At 43.1% G+C, this 13,673-nt stretch overlaps 1 protein-coding gene and 1 long non-coding RNA gene across 8 annotated transcripts in view; one reads left to right on the top strand and one right to left on the bottom strand.

The window, feature by feature from the left end:
- Window positions 1-13,673, top strand: part of LOC122736158 — a 57,458-nt gene that overhangs the window by 3,368 nt on the left and 40,417 nt on the right. For 2 of the 3 annotated variants that reach the window (XR_006354171.1, XR_006354169.1), the window contains exons 2-3: window positions 4,330-4,368; window positions 7,707-7,826. This is a non-coding gene — a long non-coding RNA (uncharacterized LOC122736158). Of the gene's footprint in view, window positions 1-4,329; window positions 4,369-7,706; window positions 7,827-8,959; window positions 9,295-13,673 lie in introns of those variants that run through there. The other variant, XR_006354170.1, reaches the window with a different exon arrangement.
- The window catches only part of SRRM2 (serine/arginine repetitive matrix 2), a 108,491-nt gene that overhangs the window by 78,121 nt on the left and 16,697 nt on the right, over window positions 1-13,673 (bottom strand). The window lies entirely within an intron of this gene.

Genomic DNA, 13,673 nt, shown 5'->3' with positions numbered 1-13,673 from the left:
TTATTTAGCAGCTGCTGGCCAGGACCCAAATGCAACATTCTATCTACTGCCTTCATATAGTCATCCAAGATGTTATGCATTTCTTTCTCACTTCAGAAAATCTAATTCAGCATTTCAGTTCAGCAGACATTTATGTGCAAGACACTATAACTGGGCACTGGGATTACAGAGACAAAAACAAAATGGGTCCTGTTCTCAAAGAGCATATAGTCTAGTGGGTTTCTAGGACATATACACAAATAAAAGGTAGGGAATTATAGACAATACAGAGAAGTCTAAATAAGGGCCTTTAGGAATATTTGAGGAAGGAGAGAACTTTCAGTTGAAGGGGTCAGAGAAGCCTGCCCAGAGAAAGTGGCACCTGAGCTGAGCCTTGAGGAAAGAAGAGAATACCAGAAGGTGAAAACAAGGAAGGAGGGGTTTCAGGGCATGAAGGGTGGCCTGCACACATGCACAGAACAAAGGAACTGGCTGCTGATTCCAGGGAATAGCTAGTGGTCTGGTTTTGCTCAACCATAGAGTGTATGAGGGTAAAGAATGTGCAAATAAGTCTTGGAAGGTAAGTTGGAACCCACATTTGGAAAAATTTGGAGTATAAAACTAAAAATGTTGTACTTTAGCCAGTTTGGAGCTGATGAAGGAGAATTACATGGTCAGATCTATTTCTTTTTTTGTTTTGTTTTGTTTTGTTTTTGGTGAGGCAATTGGGGTTAAGTGACTTGCCCAGGGTCTATTTCTTAAGAAGATTATTTTGGCAACTATGTGAAGAAAAGATTGGAGAGGGGAGGTAGTGGAGGCAAGAAGACCACTTAAGAAGCTGTTACGATAACCCTGGTCAGTGATGATGAGAATATGAAATAGGGTAATAACATTGTGGGAGAAGAGAAGGAGACACATTTTACAGGTAATATCAACATATCAGCAACTGATTAGAAATGGGAGACAAGAAACAATAAAGAATCAATGAGAGGCAGTTAGGTGGCGCAGTGGATAGAGCACTGGCCCTGGATTCAGGAGGACCTGAGTTCAAATCCAGCCTCAGACACTTGACACTAGCCATGTGATCCTGGGCAAGTCACTTAACCCCAATTGCCTCACCAAAAAAAAAAAAAAAAATCAATGATCACTGAGTGTTCAAACATAGGTTCCTAGGAGAATATTGGTACCCTCCACATAAATAGGAAAGTGTTAAGGAAGGGATGTACTAAGGATTCAAGGTAAAGAGTTGAATATAGTACATGTTGAGTTTCAGGTGTTAGCAGAACTGTAGGTTCTTTTTAGAAAATTTTATTTTTTTAATAACAAACATTTAAAGTTTTGAGTTCCAAATTCTATCCCTCCTTCCCTCCCTCCCCTCCCCACTTTCTGGGGTGGTAAGCAATCAGATATATAGGTTATACATGTGCAATTATGCAAAACTTTACCATATTAGTCATTTTGCATAAGAAAACTTGAAAAAATGAAAGAGTGAAAAATAGCATGCTTCAGTCTGTGTTCAATCAATATCTGTTCTTTCTTTGGAGGTGGATGTTATACTTTATCATTAGCCCTTCAGGATCGTCTTGGATCATTACATTGTTGAGAATAGTCGTCATTCACAGTTCATCAAACAATATTACTGTCACTGTGTACAATGCTCTCCTGGTTCTGCTCACTTCACTATATATCAGTTCATATCAATCTTTCCAGGCCTTTCTGAAATCGTCCTGTTTGTCATTTCTTATAGCACAATAATATTATATCACAATCATATATCACAGCTTGTTTAGTCATTCCCCAATTGATGGGCATTCCTTTGATTTCCAATTTTCAGCCACCACAAAAAGAGCTTGTATAAGTATTTTTGTACAAATACTCTTTTTTTCTCTTTTTGGGGGGATGTCTTTAGGATATAAACCTAGCAGTGGTATTGCTGGATCAGTGGGTATGCACCATTTGATAGCCCTTTGGACATAGAACTGTAGGTTCTTGCCAGGTAGAAATGTTAAGCAGGATCTTGGACTGATGTCCAGGAAAGAGCATGAGTGTGTAGGGCATGTTCAGGGGACAGAGAGTGGGCCAGTTGGCTGGAGTGCAGAGTGCAGTACAGGATGAGGTAAGACCAGAATCATCAGGTGACATAAGATTGTATAATGTCTAGAATACCAGGCAGAAGAATCTGAATTATACTTGGTATTTAGTAGCCATTGAGAATCCTTTAGCAATACGAACAAATCTTTGCATTGTGACAGCAGTATAAAGAATGAATTGGAGAGGAAAAAGAGTAAAGACTGTAATATCTGTTGCAGTAGTTTACCAGGTGACTGTGGGAACAAAGAAGAGGAAAAGGATGTGAGATATATTGCTGAGGTCGAATCCATAGGACTACATAAGCAACTGGAAATGAGAAGAGTCAAAGATAATAATACAGGGGCAGCTAGGTGGCGCAGTAGATAGAGCACCAGCCCTGGATTCAGGAGGACCTGAGTTCAAGTCCGGCCTCAGACACTTAACACTTACTAGCTGTGTGACCTTGGGCAAGTCACTTAACCCCAATTGCCCCGCAAAGAAAAACAAACAAAACAACCCCCCCCCAACAAACCAAAGATAATAATACAAGAATTTAAAATATGGGAGACTGAGTGGATGGTACTGCCAGTGAATAGAATCAGAAGTAAGGAAAGAGGTTCGGGGGAAAGGTAATAAGCTTTGGTTCAGATATGTTAAGTCTGATGTGCTGCTAGAACACCCAGATAGAAATGTCCTGTTGACAGTTTCTTTTCTGGGGCTTGAAAGGAGAGACTAAGGCCAGAGAAAGAAACTTGGGAGTCACCCACATGTTAGTGATAGTTGATGTTGGGGGGTGGATATGATTGTGAAGGGACAGAGAAGAGAGGAGTGCCAAGGGCAGAACCTTGGGGAACTTCCCTTTAAGAAGTTTGGAAGAGGTCAAGGAGATAGTGAAGGAACCAGAGCAGGAATGGTTAGAGATAAGACACCCAGAAGAAGGGAAAAGAGAATACAAAGGAGGCACAGATGGTAACAGTGCCATATATTGTACAGAATTCCAGGAGAAAGAGGAGAAGGGGGAAATGTCATTGGATATATAGTTCTGAAAAAGTAATTGGTGACCTTGAAGAGAGCAGTTTCAGTAGAGTGATAGGAATGAAACAGAACTGCAAGCATCTTAGGAGAGAGTAAGTTGTTAGGCAACGTAGACATTGGGTGTTGATAACTTTGTCAAAAGGTATGGCAGTGGGGCAGCTAAATGGTGCAGTGGATAAAACATTGGCCTTAGATTCTGGAGGACTTGAGTTCAAATCCAGCCTCAGACACTTGACACTTAACTAGCTGTGTGACCCTGGGCAAGTCACTTAACCATCATTGCCTTGCCCTCCCCCCCCCCCAAAAAAAAGGTATGGCAGTGAAGGGAAAGAGGGAGGGTCAAGGAAAGGCTTTTAAAATTTTTTTATTTTTAGGATGAGTTGCCTGCACATGTTTGTAGGCAGTTAGGAATAAGTTAATGATAAGGAAGAAATTGAAAACCCATGAGACAATAGGGATGATTGTTGAAACAAAAGAGGGGGAGAAGGGGTGAGATCAAGAATATGGGTAGAGTGATTAGCTTTAGTGAGAAGTAAAGCTGTCTCATTCTGAGATGGGAAGAGAGGCAAGGAGAGTGGGTGATGGTGCTAAGAAGTTTGGAGGGGAGTTGAGGGAGCCCCATTTGTATGATATCAATCTTCTCAGAGAAGTAGAAATTATCTGGGAAGATTTGGTCTGAAGACAGAAACTTCTGGGCAGTATGCTTTTCGGCTGTGAATGTGGGTTAGATGAGAGTTTGGAAGGACCCATTTATATCTTGATTTAGAGGATAAGGACTGAGATTGAGATTGTGTTCTAGGATTTGGTTCTGACCTGACAAAAAATACAGAAATAGACTAATCCAATAGCCTAATAAATATTGGTTGCATAAATGAATAGTATAAGGAATTCTTCAAACCTTAAACACTTTACTGATGAAATAGAGCCTTGGAAATCGAAGTACTAATGGACCATTCATGTGTAACTAATCTATAACCTTTGGATCTAGATTTGGGGCATATGAGCAGTGAACCTGGTACTTATAAACATCTTATACCCAGTGAATTGGGATAGCATCAGGGGCACTGAGCCTTACTGGGCCTCCTCTCTTTTTTGGCCTGTGCCCAGGGTAGCCATAACACCTTAAAGCAATTCATTTCTGTAGTAGGATCCTCCACCCACTCCACCCTTCCTCAGACATGGATTTGAACACAAGTTTACACGTTTACAGTACATGACTTAACATTATTTGTTTCTCTCTTACAGCTTCCATGTGTTTAGAGTTCCTGAGGACTTCTTATGAAGGTAACTTCCTCATGTATGATTATGTCCTCTGTAAGAAAGGAATCCATGGGGCAGAGTCCACTAGAAGTGTCTGGCTATACTTACTGTGGGTGCAGGAGCCAAGTGGTCATGGAGGACAAGGGTAATTTTTTTTTTTTGCTGGATAAGGGTAATTTTGATGAAGGGGCATTGCAACCCTCCAAACATGGAAGACTTGGCATCCAACTAGAAATGGGAGACAGTTACCAGCATACTTGGAAGAAAGCAAAGGATCCATTCACCAATGTAAAGCATATGTTTAGCTCTCTGGCCATGAGGACTGAAGCATGTAGCAGGACTTTCTGGGGGTCAAAGGACAAGGACAAAGGAAGTCAATGACAGCCTCTGAAAAAGCACACCAAGGTAGGGGCAGCCAAGTGTACTTTCTCTTTAAGTATAGCCCCAAAACATGTGGTAAAACTCTGCCTCCCCAAAGACGTTTTTTGGGAGATAGCTCAGGTAGGAGTCTTGAGTTGCTTGTATGCAGGCAGCTAGGTGGTATGGGAATAGAGCACTGGCCTTAGAATCACAAAGACCTGAGTTCAAATACCTTCTTCATACTTTTGCTGGTTATGTGTCTCTAGGCAGGTCACTTTGCCTCTGTGCCTCAGTTTACTTGTCTGTAATATGAGGGGTTTGGATTCTGTGACCTCTAAGGTCTCTTCCAGCTCTAGCCCTCCTATGATAATATAAATTGAAAAGTGACCGAAAGTACTTTTAAATAGTGTAATATTTTCTGTTACTGCCCTTTTTTATAGTTTATAGCTTTTATGATTACAAACTTTGATCCTCATGACTTGTGATATAGGTAGTGTAAGTTTTGTTACCTCCATTTTTGGGGGGAGGGGGGACAGAGCAGTGAGGGTTAAGTGACTTGCCCAGGGTCACACAGTAAGTGTCAAGGGAGGCCAGATTTTAACTCGGGTCCTCCTGAATCCAGGGCTGGTGCTTTATCCACTGGGCCACCTAGCTGCCCCCATACCTCCATTTTTCAAATGAGGAAACTGAGGCTTGGAGAAGCAAAGGGACTTTGCTGAGGCCACACAAGTAATAATCTAGGCCAGCCTTTTGGCTCCAAGTCCAGGAAGGTTTCCACTCTTAAGATGGGGGTAAAAGGATGAAGTAGCCTGAATCAGGAGGTACCCCATCGGGGACAGTCGGTGCAGTCACATAAGCATCCTGAGCAGAGATCTGAAAGGCAGAGTTCTTGTGATGGGCTAAAATGGAAATAAGAATCTGTGGGGTCTGATGGTGGTCATCATGAGCCTGTGGGAGTGGTGGGAACTCTGGTGGGAATGGTGGAAAGAGTTAGGAGTGAGTGGCAGTGAAATTGTTGAGGGCCAGCTGCCATGAGCTTGTGAGCTGACTGAGGGCCACAGTCCCTTTCTTTACCTCCTCTTATAATGTTAGGAAGGAGGGCAGGAGTTTGTTTCTGCTCAATGTCATTGTTGATTGAGTCTTGTTCTAGTTATCAGCTCCTTCCCTTGTATAGTGTGTTAAAGGTAACGGTCATTACAAAACACTTGACTGCCTCTCTCCTCAAACTCTTACCAAGAATCTTCCTGTTTCACAGCAGGACTATTGCAGGGCCAGGTTAGCTCTCAGAAGGAAAGAGTCATTCAATTCAGTGAATATTCATTAGCCCTAACTGTGCTTATGTGCATTGTACCTGGGTTGCATGAGATCTGAAGCTTAGCTATTACATGGGCACAGCCTTCAGAAGGACAGTGTGTATATATGTATTGAGGTCACATACACAAATAACTTTTTGTTGGTTATTCAGACATTTCAGTGGGGTCTGACTCTTTGTGACCCCACTTGGGGTTTTCTTTTTTCTTTCTTTTTTTTTTTTGGGGGCAATGAGGGTTAAGTGACTTGCCCAGGGTCACACAGCTGTTAAGTGTCAAGTGTCTGAGACCAATCTGAACTCAGGTCCTCCTGAATCCAGGGCCAGTGCTTTATCCACTGCACCACCTAGCTAGCTAGCTGCCCCCTACTTGGGGATTTCTTGGCAGAGATACTGAAGTGGTTTGCCATTTCCTTCTTCAGCTCATTTTTACAGATGAATTGAGGCACATTGGGTTAAGTGACTTGCTTAGGAGCACATAGCTCGTAGATGTGTGAGGCCAGATTTGAACTCAGTAAGAGGAGTCTTCCTGATTCTAAGCATGGTGCTCTATTCACTACACCACCTGGCTGCCCAGACAATATAATACAAGACAAGGATACAAGAGAAGTCCCAAGTGGCTGGGGGATAGGTGGTACAGACCAGGGGGTGGGGAAGAGAGTCTGACGCAAGTGATATTTGAGTTAGGTTTTAAAATATGGATAGGAGTTCAAGAGATAAGAAGAGGTAGAAGGGGAATTCCATTCATAAAGAGCAATATAAACAGAGGGCCAGAGGCAAGGAAGGAGGATGTGTATGGGGAACAGTTTATACGTATCATAGGGTTTATTGAGGGGAGTTAGATGAATCAAGGCCAAAATGGCAGGGTGTCATCCTATTGGGTAGGACCTTCGATGCCAAGCTGAAAAATGTTCCTCAGAAGCTGACTTTTAAACCAGGCTCCCACTGGAGAGCCAGTGGGGGTGTGGGGCGGTTTGAACAGAGGAGTGACCTAAATAGATGTATGCTTAATGAAGATTCATGGCAATGTCATGGGGGATAAATCGAAGGTCAAGGACACAACCCACATTTGGGTCAGGTTTCTGGGTTAGTGAGTGCCCTGTTTTGACCCTTCTGACATACACAGTCTAGCTTAAAGTTCCCGTGTGGGGGCAGCTAGGTGGTACCATAGATAAAGCACCGGCCCTGGATTCAGCAGGACCTGAGTTCAAATCCAGCCTCAGACACTTGACACTAGCTGTGTGACCCTAGGCAAGTCACTTAACCCACGTTGCCCAGCCAAAAAAAAAAAAAGTTCCTGTGTGACAGAGGGTTCATCCTGTGTTCTAAGTGTGCTACTTAAAATTCCCTTGAGACACTTCCCTATTTAAGAAATTCCCAAAGACCTGTTAGAGGGGCAGGCACAACTCCTATGAGAAGGAAAAAGCTGTGGGGCACTAGGACTACTAGAAGTTTCAGAAGCATGTCCAATTGTCCAGTGTTGATGCAGGAGCCAAGGGCTCATAGAGGACCAAAGGTACTGAGTATGATGAGGGAACATTGCCATTCTCCAGACACGGAGGCCTTGGCAGCCAGGAGCAAACAGGAGAAAATCACTAGAATATCACCAGTTCCACAAAAAGACCCAGACAGTTGTAGGAGAGAGTGGAGGATCTGTTCAGGAGCACTGACAATTTGTTGTCTCCCCAAATAGCTTGCATCGAAGCCTTTACCAAGATCCCCTGAGGGAAATGACCAATGGACAAGGGCCTCAGCCATGCCTCTGTCCCTGGAAAAGCATCCTGTCAAGTATGCCAAGGTGGAGACCCGTGAGGTAACTTTTTCCCTGAGTAAAGTACACAAATAGTTCCTGTTGGCCATAACATGATTGTCCCCTTTCTTTCCTTCCTTCCCCTGCCTCCCAAGGAATGCCTCTCTGGGGAAATCAGGAGTGTTTCCATGTTAATTTAGCTGGTAGAGGTGACGGAATGTTTCACGGTTGTCTCCTAGGGCCTGATTCTAGGACTGTGGAAGACCATAAAGCTACATTAGCTAATGACAGCACAGAATTGGAGCCCCAGCTCAAGTGCACTGAAAATGGGGGACCCAGATTAGTAGACATGGCCCTTTGGTCTCTTTCCTCCTTTTTCTCTTCCATATTCCTTTTTCCTTTCCCTCTGTCTCCTCTCCCTTTGGACAGGAACTAAGTCCTGATGCAGCTTTCCTCATCCTCACAACAGACTTTTGTTAGGACTCAAAGGAAACCTCTCTTTCCCTTGTGTTTTAAAGCAAGGCAATTTACACAATCAGAGAATGTTCAAATTTGAAGGAATATTCCAGATTATGTAACCCAACCCATCCATTTTAAAGATAAGGAAATCAAGGCCCAGAGAAAGGAAATGACTTGCTTCATTTTGCACAGAAATGAATGGCAAAGACTAAGATTGTCTTCTCAGTCCAGCTCTCCACTATACCACATCTCTCCAAGTATGTCATGGTGAATTTACAAAAAAGCCATGGTCTGAAAGGGTCAACACAGCCTGCTCTGGGGGATGGCAGACTGAACTGGAAGCCAAGTGGTGCCAACACTGAGTATGAGCTTGCGCAAGTAATTTCACCCCTCTGGGAAAAGCTATTCCCTCTGTAAAACAGGGATGTTATAAGGATGTTTATTTTAGTACTTCTAAGACATACAACTTGAATCACACGGGTCCTTTCTTCACCAGCACAGATTACAATCGTCTTCATGATGCTTTGGCCAGAACTTAATCACCTTGAAGCCAACCTGATGGGGAGTCTGACCTTAGCTAAGTTGGTCCTTGGATGACAGATAGACAGTCTGATCATTGGTCCACTGGCACAACTTTCAGGAGCCCAGGGTTAGTCCCAGCCTACCTAGGGTGAGGTCTTGGAGGACCAGTGGATGAGGAGGACAATTTTTAACATTCTTTTTTTTTTTTTTGGTAGGGCAATGGGGGTCAAGTGACTTGCCCAGGATCACACAGCTAGCAAGTGTCAAGTTTCCGAGGCTGGATTTGAACTCAGGATACACTGTGCCACCTAGCTGCCCACTTTTTAACATTCTTTAAAAAAAACTTTTGAGTTCCAAATTCTTTCCTTCCCTTTATTCCCTCCTCATTGAAAAGGCTAGCAATTTGCCATAGCTTATACATGTGCAGTTGTGCAAAGCATATTTCCATATTATAAACTGGATTTCTTAAAGCAGAGTTTGGATTATTTCCTTCCCCTTGCTCAAGAAGATTCAGTGGCTCCCTATCTCTCTCTTTTTTTTTTTTGGTGAGGCAATTGAGGTTAAGTGACTTGCCCGGGGGTCACACAGTTAGTAAGTGTCAAGTGTCTGAGGTCACATTTGAACTCAGGTCCTCCTGACTCCAGAGCTGGTGCTCTATCCACTGCAATGCTCTATCCACTGTGCCACCTAGATGCCCCTTCCTATCTCCTTTATGATAAAATAAAAACTCTTTTATCATGTCAAGCCCTTCACAGTCTGGCTCCAGTCTGTCTCTCCAAATTGATACGATTAAATGTACTTTATGCTCCCTCACCCACTCTCCATTCTAGGCAGATTGGCCTACTTGCCTGTACAAGACGGTATGTCTTCTGCCTCTGTTCTTCTGCACAGAATGGATGCCTCTTGAGAGTGGGGCTTGTTTTGATTTTTTTCTTGGCTCTGCATTCCTAACCCAGCCCATTAACAGAGTAGACACTTAAATGCTTGCTGAAGGTGAAGCAAAGTAAAATGATGTAATGCTGGAAAGCCAGAGTGGTTCCAAGGGATGAGGAGCCTGGAGCACCAAGGAGAGGAGGTTGAGCCAGCCAGGGGGTCAAAGGGGTACCAGTATTAGCTTTGAGCAGAGAAATGACTTGACCAGGGCTATGCAAAAGAAACAGAAACTCCCTGCTGGCCCCAGAGCCGAGCCTCTACCCACGGCAGGAGAGGGCACGTGGAGTATAGTAGGAAAGCCCAGGCCTCCGAGCTCTAGCTGTGGGGCCTTGGCCAAGTTCTTTTGATTCTCTGGGCCTCATTTCCTCAGCTGCAGAAGAGATAATGGACCCGTAGTGCAGGCATCACAACACTGTTGTGAGGAAAATGCTTTGTAAATTTCTAGGCCCTCTCCTTGCTGTGGCCGCACAGTTGTCCCCTAGGTCTGGTTCTAGGGCAGCAGTATACAGGGCTGGGGCAGTGACAGGCAACACCTGCACATATAGGAACTAGAGGCACTTTGGGGTGTGGGAAGGGAGAGGAGGTAGTGGGGGGTGGTTCCTCCTAGCCGTCCTGAGGGAAGCTCTTCATTCCGTCAGAACAGTGGGATGGTAGAGGACATGATCACTGCAAACTGCCCTGGCCAGACCATACGTGGATATTGTGTTCAGTATGGGGTCCGTAATATTTTAGAAAGAACTTGAAAAACTGCTGTATCCAGAGAAGGGCAGCTAGCACAGGGTGGGTGCTAGAGAAAAAGGCTAGGTCAAAGGAACTAGTAATGTTTAAACTGGATGAAAGAAGCTTCGGGCCTAGGAGGAGATGACTAGCTGTGGAAGAGTCATTAGATTTCTTTTGCTTGGGCCCTAGGGGCAGAAGGAGGATTTAGGCTTGATGTAAGGAAAAATGTCTTAACCAGAGGATTTGCCCCAAAGTGGAAAAACCTGCTCAGGTGATAGAGAGCTCTCTGTCACTGGTGGTCTTCAGGTAGGAGCTGTGTGATCACCTGGCAGGGATTTTGTAGAGGGGATTCCTGTCTGGGTACACAAAGGACCTCTGAGGGCCCTCCCAGCTCTGAGATTCTGGGATTGGGAATGTAAGACATAGGGGCGAATCCCTAGTGTGGTAGTTCTGGTGTTCAATGAGAAGCCACTTTGGGGTGGAAGGGTTGAAGGGTTGTTGGGATTCTGGGAAGGAGGAGGCAAAGTGTTCCTTACCCTCACAGGAAGTGAGACCACCCACTGGATGAAGAGAGGGCAGGGTAGAGTAGAGTGGGTGTCTCTCTCCTCTTGTCTGAGAGCTGGAAATCTGGGCTAATGAGATGATCGTGAGCCCCGTGGTACCAGAGACACAGGGACAGACCTTGATGAAATAAAGAATAAAAAGAAGACTCTTGGACCTGAACCAATAGCAAGCTATGTTCAGGGCACAGAAATGAAACTTCATTTCCACTCTTTAATCTGGTACACATTCCTGCTGATCCGGGTACTCATTTCTTTCTTGTTTGCTACAAATAACTCTCCGGTGAGCCCCCTCCCAGGGACTCAGAATTCTCAGCTTGGAAAAAGTGGCAAAACCTGGGCATTGAGGGGGTGGAGTAAAGGAGAGAAATGTAAGGAGGGAGCTTTGAAATAGAATGTCCACAGTCTGGGGGAAGAGGTGGGTCATGATAAGATCAGGCCAGTGACAGGACACCTAGCTTCAAGTAAAGGGATCAGGAATGGGGATCAAGGTTCCATCTCATATTCAAATTGGCAAAGTTAACAAAAAATGTTGGAAGGGAAAACAGGCATATTGGTGCCTTGTTGGTGGAGCTATAAAGTAGTCTGACTGTTCTGGATTTCATTTGGGAATTATGCAAAAACAGTGACAACTTGTCTGTCCCCTTTGACCCAGCAATCCCACTACTGGCCAAATATCTTAATGAATTAATGAAAAAGTATTTATTAAGTCCTAAGCATGTGCCAAGCACTATATTAAGAACTGAGTATACAAATAGAAAAGCAAGACAGTCCTTGTTTTCAAAGGGCTCTTTTACTAATTGAGAGAGTAAACAAATATGGGAGGGGTTAGATGGAAGGAAGTCAAGCAAGACAGAAATAAAGGTCCACTATATACCAAAATATTAATAGCACTGCTTGTGTTAGCAAAGAACTGGAAATAAAATGGTGTCCATCAATTGTGGAGTGGATGCAAAGAATCTGGTATGTGAGTATAATTGTGCATTAACAAATGACAGATATGAAGAATTCAGAGAAGTATGGGATAGTTTATATGAATAGATGCAGAGAGAAATAGAACCAAACCAAAAGAATAATAGTTGCAGTAGCTACCACACTGTAAATGAAGAGATCACCAAAAGAAGTTGAATCCTGAATAATGGAAAAACCAGTGAAGGTTGTGGGGAAAGGAGAATGGAATAAACTTCCTTCTTCATGGCAGAGAAACTTCTAGGACAGAATATTTTATATATTATCAGACACTATATTGTTTTTCTTTGTCACATGGGAGGATTTAATCTGAGAGGTTGGGATGGGAAATGACTATGATGTAAAGACAAAAGGCATCATTCATTTAAGTCTTTCCACATGCTTCTCTCCATTATATTCATAATGTGTTTGCCCATTCCCTAATTGATGGTCACCTACTTTATTTCCAGTTCTTTGTTAATGCAAAAGATCCTGCTAATAAATATTGTAACGAATGGAATGACGCCACCTGCTGGAGACTTACTGTAGGAAAGCTTTGCCATGAGGAGAAGGCACCTGAGGGCAAGACATGTGGCTTTTCTTTGGCATCAGGAAGTGACATTTGCTTGTGGGAGGAAGAAGGGGTGAGGCTGGCTCTCTCGCTCTCTTTCGTCAGGACTCTGGTTGAGAGTGGAGCAAAAAAAAATTCTCATTTTCCTTAATAAATGCTTAAAAGTCTAAACTATTCCTAAAGCTTATAATTTATTGGTGACCACTCATTAGATATTAGACTAGTTAGAATTTTAGCCCCTTACAATATTTTGGAGCCTTTCTGTCATTATTCTACATAATGTTTCTACATAAATACTACTGAAACAAGGTGAATTTTAAACTAAGGGACATTTAATTACTTACAGTTTGTACATGATAATAAAAATAAAGCGAAATTCATTGCTAGGAAAGAAAAATTCGTTTTTGTTGGGAAGTATAACACAGACTGTTCAAAAATTTGGTTTGGTGAGCTTGGATCAGAAGATCTTGCCAAGATTGCACTGTGTCATTTATGAAGGAATTTTGTCAGAATGAAAGCAGGAAGCCAGTAAAACTTTCTCCATGTTTGAAGAAAAATTAGAAAAGAAACTAATCGATTTAAAAAAAAAAAGTCTGGAGGGCAATGTCAAGACAGTTCTTTAAGAGTATTTATTGATTGAAAAATTCCTGCTGAAAGCTTCTTATTTGTTTTGCTAAATGCTGTCAGTGAGGAACCATAGTGATGGTGATAAAAATCAAAGTAAAGAAACTGGTTTCCAGCTCTGCTCTGCCTCTTAAATTCATAAGAATTTAGTGAGAAAGAACAAGCACATCAGTTAACTTCAAATTGTTATCATTGTCACAACAATCTCATTGCACTCCAAGAAGTGGCTGGAGCCCTAAGCAAGAAGCAGGGAAAGCATGGAGGGAAGAGGGAGTTCAGGTAGTGGAGTCCTTCCCCAATTTGAGTCAAGGACTTTGAGAATGAATATGAATTGAGTCTCCCAGCCCTCAGCCCCTGCCCAGAGCAACCCAGTCCAAACTTTCCAGAAGACCTAAATAAATCACAGGATCACTTGATTGAGAAGTTTCCAATTTCCACCTTTCCCCTGCCCTTGGGATTTCCCTCTTTTTTTTGAGCCTTGCCTCATTTCATTTGCCAGATCCAGAAACATAGCTAAGTTCAGACAGACAGACATTCCTCACCTCCTTCAAGAATGTATCTTCTAGAGCTCAG

This window comes from Dromiciops gliroides, chromosome 1 (assembly GCF_019393635.1).
Source record: "Dromiciops gliroides isolate mDroGli1 chromosome 1, mDroGli1.pri, whole genome shotgun sequence".
Lineage (NCBI taxonomy): Eukaryota > Metazoa > Chordata > Mammalia > Microbiotheria > Microbiotheriidae > Dromiciops > Dromiciops gliroides.
Note: the sequence above shows the minus strand (reverse complement) of the source record. Positions and strands in the feature narration are given on the sequence as shown.